The sequence below is a fragment of the Chiloscyllium plagiosum genome, chromosome 4 (genome assembly GCF_004010195.1).
Source record: "Chiloscyllium plagiosum isolate BGI_BamShark_2017 chromosome 4, ASM401019v2, whole genome shotgun sequence".
Classification (NCBI taxonomy): domain Eukaryota; kingdom Metazoa; phylum Chordata; class Chondrichthyes; order Orectolobiformes; family Hemiscylliidae; genus Chiloscyllium; species Chiloscyllium plagiosum.
The window spans coordinates 94425638-94441466 of record NC_057713.1 but is presented as its reverse complement, the minus strand read 5'-3'; positions in this window follow the sequence as shown (position 1 = coordinate 94441466).

Sequence of the window (15829 nt, the reverse complement as noted above, 5' to 3'; positions counted from 1 at the left end):
TTGGTGGTTCCCTCATTAACATTATGGCTTTCTGAAATGTTGTAAAATTCATCTTTTCCCAGCATTTAATTCCTAGTTGCCTTTCTGCTTGGCTTTTCAGTCTCGCCTTGCAGCATCCTCAGACTGTCACAGAGTATACAACAGTTACATGATTTTTCCAATGTTGCTTTTAAAACCTTGCGTGTTTATTTGATTAATAATTGTACCCTTACTGCAGGCACAGCAAGTGCTGTAACGCAGTCGACACTTGGTGAATCGGTGTCATCTCAAAATGCATCATGCCTTTGAAAAAGGTGAAAAAACAACATTCATTCCTTTGTGTGTTGACACCCTCATGCTGATTATTACAAAGGGACATACAATAAAAACACTTCAAATATAAACAGCAGGAAGCGAAGTTTTGTGCTTCAGACACAGGTGATTAAGGCAAACTCAGCTTAGTTCTTGACCCTAAATAGCAAGCAGTGAGGATGGAATCTTTTTTTTGTGTGTGGAAGGTTCAAATCAAGGTCTCCAGGGGTGAAGGGAAGTCCTTTTAAAGCAACATGCCAATTGCAAAACATTTCTAATCACCATTTTTTATTATTTGTGAGCAGTCTGTAACTGATTCATAGAAGATAGATGGATGCTGATTTATGTTCTTTTTGTTTGTAACTGAAAAAAGAGTTTTTGTTAAATAAAAGATGATTGTTAAATTAAAATTCTGGGTGGTGTGCTTTTTTGAATATAATTTTACTTTGGGTCCCAGATTTGTTTTTTTTACTCTCTGAAATTTCACATTGTCATTTCAACTGGGTTTTGCCATGTATGGTGCGATTTAGTTTTTATTAAACTTCATTATGACCCACCAAAATCCTTGAAGACATTGCACTCAAAGGATACTACTTCATTTCAAAACAAGTATGAGCTGGGACGCTTATATCTGATTCATGGGTTCACATGAATCCGCTGGCCCACATCCTGTTGTAGTGAAAAAAAATCCCTTTTGGAATAGAGATATTTCATGTAAAATCAGAGGATGCTAAAAGCATTTTAGCTGCTGAAACAAAATCCACCTTGTCTTTACCTCGGAAGAAAGGACAGGGTATAGCTTAACCATTAGTTTGTGAATATTGATTATTATTTTATCAGCAGAAGAAAATTCAAACAGAGTGGATGGGTATATTACACAGATAATTACAGGGGATTAAAATGCAATTGCATCAAATGCATCTGCAAATCCTTTATAGTTTTTGCTGTCTGCCCACCTTCAGTGGATGAAGTAGACTGCAGACCAGTGAGCTGTTGGAAGGTGGCTGTCAGTGTGTCTGATTAATGACCCCAGTGAAACATGTCCAGCCACATTAGGGTTCCATGTATCTACCAGAGCCCACATGGGCCAGGCTTTGTTCTGAGAGGAAATGGTGTCAGCAGCCACTGGCGTTTACCCATAAAAAGATAAAGATTTACTGTCATCAGGGGCAAGATTAAAGTGCACAATGCTGACATTGATTTTTACCAAAAATTCACATTTTGGGAAAACTCATTCCGGGGGATGCCGGAGATATGATCAGCTTATTTGGAGAGGGATAATATGGAATCTTCTCTTGAATGAACTTTGAAAGAAGTAAATTGTAAATATTGATTTCTGAAATGAACTGTCAATCTCAGTTGGTAAGATTATTCCTATCATCGTGCTGCGACGATGAATTCAAAACTGCTGACAAAGTGGAGTGTATAGGATTTCTGTTAAGAGCAGTCAAGGGGCTTTACTCAGCAGAGCCTAGTAATAGTTGTTCAATTTTATCAGATAACGACTTCAGATCTCATCAGGAGTGAAAAATGAAATGAACTGTGACTTCGAATCAGGATTCCCACTCTTATCCCGGACAAAAATCATCACAGAGCAGCAAAGGGTTTTATATTATTTCAGGTCACTTCATTATTGGCTAGCAACAGAGACTGAATTGCTTTAAGCAGAGATGACTTCCCTGTTTCACCCCAGGGTCATTTCTGAGGGGCAGCTTGATAGGTTACCAGCTTGTTAAAGGGTTATCTTATTACTACTAAAGAGAAATGTTGAAAGGAAGAAAATCTCGCTTGCTTGTTATCCCATGTCACTGTTTCATTTTTTTTCCTCCCTCCTGCTGCTCCCATTCTAGGAGGTTATACATTTTATAATCTTTTGTGGAAGGACGTATATCACTTTTTTCTCCTTGACATCAATGAGTCTTGATCCTTTCTAATTCACGTGTATCAGGTTCAAGAGAAACATTTGTGAATGTGACTTGGTGCATCACACAAATGCCTAGATGTATGTGCAAAAGAAGGGGGCAACTTGCAATTCTCTCACAAATTTAATAGGTCCAGATAATGTGAAATTTCAAGCATTTCAGTGATGCTTGAAGTCATGGTTCAACTTCCAAAAATAAATAAAATTTCAAAAAAACAAAAAAAGCATTGACAGATCAACAGACACTGAATTTGTATGTATATGCAAACTCAAGCGACACATTATTTAGATCAAATTCAATGAGAATATAAGGCATTACTTAATATTTTCATAGTCCAGTCTGTCATTTATGCTTCTGCAGTGGGACATCTTGCAGTTGGACTATTTTACTGGATCCTTCCATACTCTAAGTGTGAGTTAATGTGTCATGGTGAAAGCATCTAAGATCACAGTGAATTATGGATCCAACAATATATGTCCTTAAATAGTGAGATTTAAGGACTGAGAAGAAAAGTGAATTAGAATGAGTACATTAGAATTATGGAGAGTATTAGAATTATAAGGAAAGATAAATAATGAGTGAACGAAGTATCTGATGGAAAAGGAAGAAGGATAGGAAGGAAACAAAGAAAAAACTTTAAACATGATTTTTTTAGATCTTCAACAGCAATTCAATATTTGAAGCAATGAAATAAAACACCGACTTGCGCTGATTCTGTATCAGTTTGTTATCATTGTTAAAAAGGTTGTATACATTTTTAATTAACAGACTTAATTTTCAGAGGCATGGTTCATGGACAAATATTGTGCAAGTTCTTTAAAATGCTGTTTTGTCTAGAACAATATGTTGCATGTGCAAAAAAAATGGCAGACATTCCAAACAACTTAATGGTTCTAGAGATTTGCAAGTCACTGCTTATCTCTGATGACCCTGAAATTGCTTGCTGGTTTGTTTATGAATAATGCCATGTGCAGTTAACACACCATTTATTTGCAAGAAAAATCCTGCCCGTTGTTAGCTATGTATCAGCATTGGTCAGTTGCCTAGACCATGCTTTTTGCATGCCTGACAGGCTCCTGAAACAACTGCTATCCTTCAAACTCTGTCATGGCAACAGTACCTGAGAAGGACAGAGCTTTTGGATATCTACTATCCTACTAATTCATGGGTGACCCTGACGCACAACCAGCCAAAATGGAAAAGGAGCATTCAACAAGGCACCTAGCAACTCAAGAGACTTTTACATGAAGAAGTGGAGTCAGAGTTCATGGAAGGAACATGCCTCTCTCCCACAAACAATTAATTTCCTCATCCATTTGAAGACTACCCATCGCACATGTCGATTCTGCTGGCTGTTGTAGTTTTGTGACTTTTATCTTAGCTGCAATTTGCTTTCATTTTAGATTTGGCAGCCATTAATAAGTTGTGAGAAACATTATGTCACAAGTGTATAACTGAAACTATATAGATTTCCAGAGCTGTAAAAAAGCCAGCCAGCTACTTTAACAGAAAGCAAGAAAAAAATTTTTAAAACACTTTTCCACTCCTTACTGGTGGGGAAATGAAAAGCGATGAGACAGAATTACAATTTTATCCATTTAGAATAAATTAAAATCTTACTTTATTTCCAAAGTCTGAGATGCGTCACATGTTTTGGAAGGTTCGTTGCCATGAGATAAACACATCTTTGCGCCCCTTCTTACCAAACCCATCTCATCAATTACCTACCATTTCCTTATAGCATTTCTCACATCTGAATACCCAAACATGGTAGATGGGGAAAATTGACTCCTCAACATGCAGGCAGGGAAGGAGGTCCTACTGAATGGGGTGGTGAACAAATGCAACTTCCTCCTCCTCAAAACAAGCAAAGCAGGCCACAATCCTAAGCCAAGCCAGCCTGATCCAAGATTGCCACTGAGGTTAAAGCAGTTTCAGCCATCTGGTTGAATACCCAACAGTGTAGGAGGAAGGTCAATGACGTTCTCCACTCTGCAAAGTTAAATGCCATGAATTTCTTGTCGATATCTCACACTCACACCATCTCTGCTACTTCGCCAACTACCCACATGCTGTACCATTCTAACAGTTGCCTGCAACATCCTCCCTCACTGCGCTCACCCCACCCCAATCCCTGACGCCACTAAACATGTATACCCTCTATACAGTCTACTCACTCCTCAAGAAACTGCCCCACTGATCCAAGATAATAGCAGTGCCACCTACTTTGAACTTCAACAACACATGCCTCTCTTTCATTCCAGGAGCAAAGTAGCCCACAGTAGGGCAAAAGAGTTAAAGCGGGTGATGTGCTGCTCATCATTTGGCTCCTCACCCCTTATGAGGACAGGATCATGACTTTGAACAGGGCCTGGACCTCGAATTACTGTGCAGAAGCTTTGAGGTTATCAATCATTACCTCAATGGCACAACAGACAAAGGTAAGTTTTGGTCAAGGATCAGGAAAATCGATGTTTTGGGCAAAAGCCCTTCACCTGCCCCTCGGATGCTGCCTGACCTGCTGTGCTTTTCCAGGACCACTCTAATCTCGACTCTGATTTCCAGAATCTGCGGACCTCACTTTTGCCAAAGGTAAGTTTTGGGTTCTATCATGGAACAATACTAACTAAGGAGGACAAATGAAGCTTAGATAACAATGCAATGGGAAGAATAAAGATCCACAGTTCCAAGAGGTAGATATTAAACATGATCCACTCACCCCAGCTTCAGAAAGTCAAAGGTTTGGACTATTCATCCTATATCGCACAAAGAGATTTGCAGCATTTTGCAGATCACTAAGCCATTGTTTGCTGAAGAGATCCTGGAAGATTACAAAGATGTCCTTGTAGATCTGGAATGCCTTCCTGGTAAACATCACCACAAAGTGGATGAGTGTGTGAGATCAACTCAGCATCTTCTGGGGAGAGCTCCAACTGAATGCAAGTAGAAACTGATAAACAAAACAGAGGAACCTGATGCCCCAGTGACCCTGGAGGTGCTACAAAAAAAAAGGGGAAAAAAAGATAAAGCCAAGAAATTATTCTTTGAGAAGCTGACAGCTGATGATAAGAAAGTGAGAGCAAAAGAAACAATCATAGCACCACAGAACAAAAAGTGTGATAAGAAAAAAGAACGAAACAAAGATGCAATTGAAGATGCCTGAAGCCGAGTACATTGGTCATGTGCTGACCGCTGAAGGACATTGCTTGGACCCTAACAATGTGTGAGCTATAGCAGAGCTGCAGTGACCAATAGGTGTGAAAGCAATAAAGTGATTGTTGGATTTATGAACTGTCAAGCAAAGTCTTTGCCTAAGATGTCATCAGCATATAAGCACCTTTGCAAGCTTACTGCTAAGAATGTGCAATGGCATTTGGGCATAGGAGAAGAGGTTGCTTTCAACGTGATCTGGATATCATCAATGCTGCAAAAATATTGAATCTGAAAGGAAGCTTCTTGCTTTTGTCAAGCACTCATCACTGAAAGGCATTCCTAAGGGAAACAGCATGAGCCCAGGAATGAGTAGATATCACACAAATTGATAACAGCAATCACAAGCATACTATTAAATTATTTGAATGCTTTAAAGATAATTAATTAATTGCATGTGTAGAGACTGATGAAAGTGGAACAGACTAGAATTATAACAGATTTGTTCATGAATTTGTTTTGTTGGTTGCTGGGTGATTTGGGTAAGTTGTAACTGAAAATAATAATGCACACAAATTTTTTTTGATTTTTATCATGAAAAACAGGAGAAATGTCAGCTTGTCATAATTATGTGACCTCTACTTCTATAAGTCTCTTTCACTTTAGAATTGGCAGTTATAAAACATATTGCTTCAAAACAGGGTTCAATTCAGAGGGGCAAGATGAGACTCATGAACTACCTAAAATCAGGATGGACTTGTTGGGTTGAGTGGCCTGTTCAATGCTCTATGGCAAAATATACACAGAGTTGCATTTGACACAGAGGAATAATGAATTGGATAGAGCCCCATGTGATATAATGAAAGTGTTTTGATTGAATTGTGAAAGCGACAGATCTTCGGACCTAGGGACTGATAAATGGTAGGAAAATGTTACTTACATTATTATGGCCAGAACCAAATTATGCAGTCAACGTTTGTTCATGCACAAATGTTTTTAAAGGTACAACCAATGCCTACAGAATGACTAGGTGTTTATATTTGTTGTGCCCAGTGAATGATACTCTCCGCACTGAGACAGAATATTAGTGGTTCACAGAAACTGAGGCTGGGCTGACACACCAGTGCAGTAGAGGGAGTGCTGCAGTGCCAGAGGTGCCTCATTACACGAGATGTTAACTGTGATCTCATCTTACGTTGAAGCTAAAGATGTCAAGGCACTATTTCAGAGAAGAGCAGGGGAGCTCTTTTGTATTAACCTGGCCAAGATATATCCTCCAAACAACATCACCAAATCAGATTACCTGATCATGATTGTTTCTGGGACCTTGCTATGTACAAATAATGTAGAAGCCTATTTCTATGTTACAATAGCAACTACACTTCAAAAATATTACCTTGGCTGTTAAGCGTTTTGGAAATACTGATCAGTGTTTTATAAAAGCATTTTTAAAAATTGAGATTTAGTACTTTTGTTGTTTATGCTATTGCTAAACTCCTTCAAGCCATTTTCTCCCATGTTGTGTCATTCTTCACTGTTCCCAGGTCAGGTTCACTTCCAGTCTGAAGGAGAGCACCACCTGCAGCCAGAAAACAACTCCTCTTTAAGAAAAGCAGGATGACTTGAAAAGTGCAGGTGAGATTTAAATGATGCTGGGAGCTGCAATTATTACTGATTTATGCAGCCAATGAACAGCATAGTTAGCACTTACTGTGTATGTCATGCTAATATACGGAGAGAAATCTAAACATAGAAAATAATAATCATATGCATTTCTTTTTCAAAAACACTGCTACAATCAAGATAACTTACCTGAGGAGAATTTCTGACTTTACATTGACATGCAGTAATTTCATCTGCAGACGACGCCAGTGAGTTACAAACTATATTGGGATGAACAGTATGTGAGTCAACAGCTGTTCATACTTAAAAACATAAACTGTCCTTCAAGCACAAATAACTCAGGAACAGACAAAAAAAATAGGGATATGTTAGGAAGAAGTGAGGTTATAGAGAGGTCACAGAGGGGACAGTGGTACCAAACAGGATTATGCAAAACCAGGGGCACTTGAGTGTGGAATTGCACATTTAGGAAGGAGAGTTAGGATCAGAATCATAGACACTCTCAAATCCGAGGATAAGATAGGCCCATCTTTACCTTTCCTGCTCTCCCTTATCTCCTTTGTTGATCTAAGACACATGCCATGGCAGGAGACCCTATTCTGAATGAGTAAATCTTGTTCAAATGACAAGATAAATCAAACACATTATGTTAATGGTGCTGTGCTTGGTAATCCTATTAAAACAACTCATCTACAGTAAATACTCATATTTTATAATTACTTGAATATATCTATAATGAGAGATTTTAATGTTTGGAAATAGAAATCCTTCCACTTCAGGAGTTCAATGTTTGCATTAAGACACCCAATCCCAGCACAGCATCAACAATAAGCAAGAATAGACAACTTTGGAAGGACACCATTTTTCATTATTTGTTGATGATATGTGAACATTACTATCATGACAGGCATTTACTGCCCGTTCTGGAGTCATATGTAGGTCAGATCAGGTAAGCGATGCAGCTTTCCTTAGTTAGCGAGATGGATTTTTATCTTAACTGATGATAGTTTCATTGTTACAATTACTGAAATTGGCCTTTCATCTCCAGGTTCTTTGATTAGTTGAGTTAAAATTCTATCAACTGTCCTAGTAGGATTTGAATCCATATCACCAGAGTATCACCAGGAGGCTGCTAAATAAAATAAGATCCCATGGTGTTAGGAGCAAGGTACTGGCATGGCTAAAGGACTGGCTGACTGGCAGAAGGCAGAACGTATAGATAAAGGCATCTTTTTCAGGATGATATCCGGTGACTACTGGAATTCCACAGGGGTCAGTGTTGGGAGCACAACTATTTACGTCATACATTGGGCCAAGGGCACTGTTGCTAAGTTTTCAGATGACACAAAGATAGGTGGAGGGACAGGTCATTTTGAGGAAGCAAGGAGGTTACAGAAGGACTTGGACATGCTAGGGGAGTTGGCAAAGAAGTGGCTGATGGAATAAAATGTGGCAAAGTGTGAACTTACACATTTTTGGTAAGAGGAATGGGGAAAGGCTTCAGAAATCTGAAGCACACAAGGACTTTGGAGTCTGAGTTCAGGAATTTCTTAGGTTAACATGTAGGTTCAGTTGACAATTGTGAAGGCAAATGCAATGTTAGCATTAATTTTAAGACTGCTAGAAAACAAGAGTAGAGCTGTACTGCTGAGGCTCGAGAAGGTTCTGGTCAGACTGCATTTGGAATATTGTGAGCAATTTTGGGCCCTGTATTTAAGGAAAGAAGTGCTGGTGTCGGAGGGAGTCCAGAGGAAATTTTCAAGAATCATCCTGGGGCCGAAGGGCTTGTCATATGAGGAGAAGTTGAGAATGCTGTGTCTGTATTTGATGAAGTTTAGAAGGATGAGGGAGCATCATTGAAATTTACAGAATACTGAGAAAACTGGATATGGAGAAGACATTTACACTAGCAGAGAGAGACTAGAACTCAAGCGTACAGCCTCAGGGTGAAGGGAAGACACTTTGGTACTGGGATGGGGCAGAATTTCTTCAGCCAGAGGATGGTAAATCTCTGGAACTCATTGCTGCTAAGGGCTATGGAGGCCAAATTAATTAATGTATTTAAGACGGAGACAGATAGATTCTTGATTAGTAAAGAAATCAAGGATTATAGGGAGAAGGCAGGATAATTGAGGTTGAGAAACATCTCAATCCATGATTGAATGGCAGAGCATATCTGATGGGCTGAGTAGCTTGAATCTGCTCCTATATCTAATGATCTTATTCACTTGTGCTTTATAGTCCTGTGACATTACTACTACACCAGCTTCTCAACTGTCCTCCATGCTGTAGTCCTGTTTCCCAAACACGCCCTTCTGGTGCCTCTCAAATGTACCATCATTTACCATAAAACACTTGAACGGACAGGAAAAACATGTTCTTGAGGCCATTCCATATTCAAAGCCAGGTTCAGTCGATAAAACCTCAATGTCTAACCCAGCATATCACCCTGCTCTTCTCTCCTTTACCACAGCAAATGGTTGATTCATAATTGGCCTCTGAAATGGCTTAACATGTCACTTACTTGTATATAACTGAAGTTCAAGGAAAGAAATGAAACTGGACAGAACATCAGGCATTAACCCAGACACCAAAAACTAAAGCAGTAAACTTTGCTCCATTAACAATATAAATTCTTCCTTACCAACATCAGGCCCTTGTGCCAAAATTGGGAGAACTGTCTCAGAGACTGCAACACAGGATTACTTGCATGCCAAGGAGCAGAAGCAGCACACAATAGACAAGACAAAGTGATCCCGCAACCAATGTCTCAGATCTGAGTTCTGCAGTCCTGCCACCTTCAACCACAACCAACAGAGGGAGGAGGCACCACAAATATCCCCGTCCCCAACAATGGGGGAGCCCAGCTCACAGTGCAAAAGACAACCTTAAACCAGAAGTAAGAATGATGATCCATCTCAGTCTTGTTCTGAGGTCTCCAGATCACAGATGCCTGTCTTCAACCAGTTCAGTTCACTCTACGTTATATCCAGAAATGGCTGAATGTGCAAGGGTAGGGGAAAAGCAGGAGAATGGTACCACATCATAATGCTCATTTGGAGAGTTGGTGCAGACACTATACTGAAAGGCACTGTAATTCTTATGTGACTCTGTCTAGCACCATTCAAGACTCCTCAGATACTGTACATATGCAATAAGACCTCAAATGTCTCCAAGTTGAGCTGATAAGTGAAATTAACCAGAGTGAATCTAGTCATCTTCCTTGATTTTCAATGCTATTACCATGACTCAATCCTTCACCACCAACATTCTGGGGTTTATCATGGATCAGAAATTGAACTGCACCAGCCATGTAAACACTGTAGTGATAAGACATGATCAGAGACTAGGAATTCTGTGGTGGTGGGTTACTCGCTTCCACCTGCAGGTTCTCCTCCAACACACATACCAAGCTGAATAGGAACTATGTTGACAATCCTCTCCGGTTGCCCGTTCAAAATCCTGGAACTCCCTTCTTTACAGCATTGAGGGTGTTCCTACACCAGATGGACAACAGGAGCTCAAGAAGGCAGCACACCCACAATTTCAGAAGCAGAATTAGGGATGGGCAGTAAATGTCCACCCATGTCAAAGCATCTGAATTTATAAAGCAAAAAAAAAGTAAGATTTCTCTTCCTTCCTAGAGGTATCCAATTTAAAAGAACAATTCAATAGCTGGACTCAACAGGAAAGCAGTGGGATCACAGTACTGAATGATTCATATTATTTTAACTATGTAGACCCTGCTTCCTCCTCATTTCAGTCTTGTGGTAACTGTTAAAATCAGGGACAGAATTTTTATTCCCCCACTTTTGGAAGGAAACTTCAAAATACATTTTGCAAAATGGTTCATGTTCAAACTCAATCCATTTTGAAATTATCAGCATCTTTTGTCTCAAGCTTATTTTTACTTTTATCAAAATTAATTGAATTTCCAGGATAATGATCAATATCATTGTCTTTTATCAAGATCTAAACATTCATCATAATCACCCATTAATTTTACTAGGCAATAACTATTCCATTTTTTTGTCCAATGTATTCCAGTTGCGACAGGTCAGGAACCAATCATTAAATATTCCAGCCAGCTTTCCATTGCAGGGTTAAACAACTAGCAAACAATCTCTTCACAAGAGCCCAGGAGACCCTGACTGAACCATCTGCTGTGATTCTGCAAAACACATGTCACAGCCTTCAGCTGCTTATCTTCAAAAAGGATAGACATGAAGAAAAGACCTCTTCTCTCAGCATTCAAACTTGTTAGCCTTTGGGGTGTTAATTGCCATTTTCAAGGGGCATAGGAGGAAGGATCTGCAACTTGCTTTCCTGAAGGTGTTGATGAATCCTGCCTGTCATGATATGTAAAGAAATTCTGATGGAATAGTTATTGCCTATTAAGTTTACTGGGTGATTATGATGAATGTTTAGCTCTTAATAAAATGCAATGACATTGATCATTATCCCGGAAATCTAGGGGACCATTTGAGCACTTTAGCTTCTGGTGGCACTTCAACATAATAAATGTCACTACTGTTGACCTGTAATCTATAACATAGGATTATCTGGGGCTGAGCACAATCCCCATGTAACATAATGATATGATCTTAGGGTGGAATAAGAGATTTTAGGTACAGTCCTTTAAACATCATAGAATTTTAGCCGCTTGTGCTGAAATGGGCATTATGGTAGTGTTCCTACCCTGGACCAGGACACTCGAGTTCTGTTCCAGGTGCATATAAATACATCGCTGAACAGATTGATTTGAAAAATACATATAAGTCAGAACCATTTTACAAATCTGAGGTTACATTCCTCATATTCACCACTGGTGTGTTCCATGTTAGTGTGTTCAGCTGTCTGATTCTAAAGCACTGTACTTTGTTCCTTAAACCCCTCCACCTCTCTTCTTTTAAGAAGCTCCTTAAAACCCACCACTTTCCTCACTTACTATCTCCTTAATGTGGAGATCCCGGTGTTGGACTGGGGTGGAAATAAACCTGTTGGACTATAACCCGGTGTTCTGTGATTTTTTTTTTACTATCTCCTTATGACCAGTTGAAGTCATATTTTGTTTGGAAATCACTTCTTGAAGTATCTTGAGAGTTTTTTTTTCCAGTGATGCAAGTTTTAGATGAATGCAAGTTGCTGCTGGTCAGATACATAGTTCATCTGAGACTTTCCGTTTTAAAAGCATGTCTTAACATGAAGGAGGCAGACAGCAAGAAGCAAAGCAATCCCAGATCAGGAGAAACAAAAGGGAGGAAGGCCACTTGCTGCCTTATGGGACTAAGTTTTTAAAGAATAAATAATCATCAAATAATCAATGGAAGTTGGCACACTCCATTTCCAGGCTAGGACCCCCCACAGCAAAAAGGAATTTAATAAATGCATTCTGAACTAATCTACACCTGTCCTTTACAAAGGGAACTATTTAAGTTCCATGTGAAAAAGTTGGCCCTGGACCATATCTCTTCCACTCAGCAATCACATTTCAAAGGCTCTCCTGGTACATTAGGACAGAGGTACATTCCTAGGAATACATGGACCCATCATTTCTATGCTGTGCTGTGAAACTGGCCTGGATTCATTGAATATGATGAGACACATGGCTATTCAAGGTAGAGCGTACAGGCTGCATCATTCAGATCAGTACTGTATCTCCCAGAAGTGAAAGTTTTGAATAACCACATAAATTATGTTTCTAAAACTTGTGACTGCACTTAAGTGTCACTTTTTACAATATTCTCTTTCCAAGGCCTAAGCACCATCTCCTCCTCCTCAATCCAATCACTATTATTTCATCTTCCTCTTAGGTATCTGCACTCCTCTATCTCTGGCCTCTGAGCATCTCCTATTTTAATCAGACTAACACTGGGGACCATATATTTAGTTGCCAAGGCTTGAAGCTCTGGAATATTATCCTGGAATTCTCCACCTCTTCATCATGCTTAATTCCTTACAATGATCCCTTAAACCTATTTCTTTGGCCAAGCTTTTGATCATCTGACCTGCCATTTCCTAATCTGGTTCAGTGTTAAACTCTGAGTTATGATGAGCCTGAAGCACTGTGGGATGTTTTGTTATGCTAAAGAAATCATCTATGTCAAAGTTATTGTTGTTTTCACAAATGTTCTGGTTTCCTTTCTGTGGCCTTTTCCTGGGTAAGGATCCTTGGAAGAGTCAGGATTCCCCAAAGAAAAGCCTAGTCTTCGTATCTGTACCCATATAGGAAAGACTGGAAATTCTTCTTTCAATTGCCTGGATAGCCCAGGGGTAAACGAGGACAATGGAACTGTAAAACTTGCAAAATTTCCCTTATGTTTGCTCTTTCATTGACAACCTTTGGCAACCCATTCCAATTGAATACATTCCACAGCAGTGTAAACTTGACATAGTCAATATTCAAGCCTCATTGTGTTTGTCCTGGCTGATGTAACATAAAGAAGACTGACTAGAATCTTACAATAATGTATCAGAGGAGGCCATTCAACATATTGTTCTTGTGATAGAGTTACCACAATTAATCCTAGCCCTTACTCTGCCCCTGAGTCCTGCAAATATTTCCCCAGCAAGTGTTTTTCCAGTTTCCTTATGAAAGTTACAATTGAATCTGCTTCCACCACTCTTTCAGGCAAAGCATCGAACTCACTGCATTCTGAAACAAATCTTCTCATATCCTCCTTAAGTTCTTTTCTCATTCAGCTTAATTTTGCTTTGTTGGGTTATCAAACAATTGTCTAATATAAACACTCTCTCTTAATTTATCAAAATTTCAGAATTCTCAGTTGTTTATCAAATCTCCACTTTACTCTCTGTGCTCTGAAAAGAGATTCGTTATGAAAAGAATACAAAACTTAGATTTTTGTACAATGTTGTTCACAACCACCAGACATCTCAAAGCTTAATGAAGTACTTTTTGAAGTGTAGTCACTGTTGGAGTGTAGGAAGTGTTGCAACTAATTTGTTCTCATCAAGTTCCTACAAACAAGATTTATTAAATGCTGCCAATATGGATACCAATTGTTCACATTGATTTCATTAAGAAATAGTACAGCAAAATATTAGTATTTGTTAAAATGCAGTAATTGAAGTTATTGTTTTGATCACTACATTATAGCTATTGATATTACTGGTCAATAGGTTTGATTTTATTGGCCACAGAGAATGACACATTTTAACGTGGTGATTTATTGTATTCTTTGTGGTTTTTATTGATAAATGCATTTGTGGACAGTCCTTCTTCAGATTAATCGCATGGAGCTGCTGAGTTTTAAATAATACATTTCATCACACCAGTGAAAGAGAATGGAATTGGACTGAGAACAGAGAGGTGGGGGAGGGGTAGTGAGGAAGCTACCTTATGATAAAAAGTTAATTGGTAATCTGCTTTTGTATAAGGCCAACCATTCTCATCATGTCACTTCACACATAAGATGTCAATTCTGGAAGACAGTTAATTAATTTTATACAGTGAAATTGGCTGCTGGATCCATTGAATATGATGAGACAGAGGGCCGTCCAAGGTGGAGCATGCAAGCTGTATCATTCAGATCAGTGCTGTATCTCCCAGAAGTGAAAGCTTCGAATAATCACATACATGCAGTCACAAATTTTAGAAACATAATTCAGGTATTATTATTTACAATAATCTATTTACAAGACCTTAGCACCATCTCCCCCAACTCAATCCAATTACTATAATTTCCTCTTCCTCGAAGGTATCTGCACGCCTCTACCTCTGGCCTCTGAGCATCTCCTATTTTAATCAGACTAACATTGGGGACCATATCTTCAGTTGCCAAGGCTTGAAGCTCTGGAATACACTCCCTACAATTCTGCACCTGGCTTACTTGCATAAAATTATCCCTTAAAACCTATTTCTTTGACCAAGCTTTTGATCATCTGACCTGCCATTTCCTAATCTGGTTCAGTGTCAAACTCTGAATTATGATGAGCCTGAAGCACCTTGGGATGTTTGTTATGCTAAAGATATAATCTATGTAGAAGTTATTGTTGTTTTCACAAATGTTCTGGTTTCCTTTCTGTGGCCTTTTCCTGGGTAGGGATCCCTGGATGAGTCTGGATTCCCCAAACAAATGACCAATCTGTATCCCAGTCGGAAGGAATGAATGTTCCTCTTTCGTTTGCCTGAATGACCGTAGAAAAGAGAGGGGAATGGAACTGTCAGGCCTAGCAAAATTTCCTTTATATTTGCTCTTTCAGTGACAGCCTTTAGCAACCCATTCCATCCCTGTACCATGTAAATGTTACTGCAGAAGTAACATCAAGTTTCCTGTGAGGTTTTTCCAACCTCCACAGTCTTATAATTCCTCCTTGGGATTAATAGATGAAAGATGACAATGGATAAAGTGAAAGAAAGAACTTTCATTTGCTCACGTGTTTCTAACCATTGGATGTCTCACAATACTTCACAGCCAGAAACACTACAGCAAACTAATCTCTTGCAACTCCCACAGCCAGCAATGATCAGATAACCTGGTATTGCGAGCTGGGTAGAGCAATAAATATTGATTGTGTCTCTTGGCATGCTTTAATTTATAAAATATTAAAATTCTCATCCTTTTATATATACATTTTGCCTTGTCCATCTCAATCTTCATAACTTCCTATGATCCTAATGCTTCAAGATCTCTTCAATGTTCAAATTGTTGCTTTGTGTTCATCCCTCATTTTCATCATTCCACTATTGGCAGCTGTACCTTTGACAGCCTAGGCCCTAAACCTCTGAAATCTCTTTCCCACGTGTCTCTATATCTCCACTTCTATCTCTGACTTTAAGCCCTTACCTCTTGGACCACCTGCCCTAAAATCCTCTTATGTGG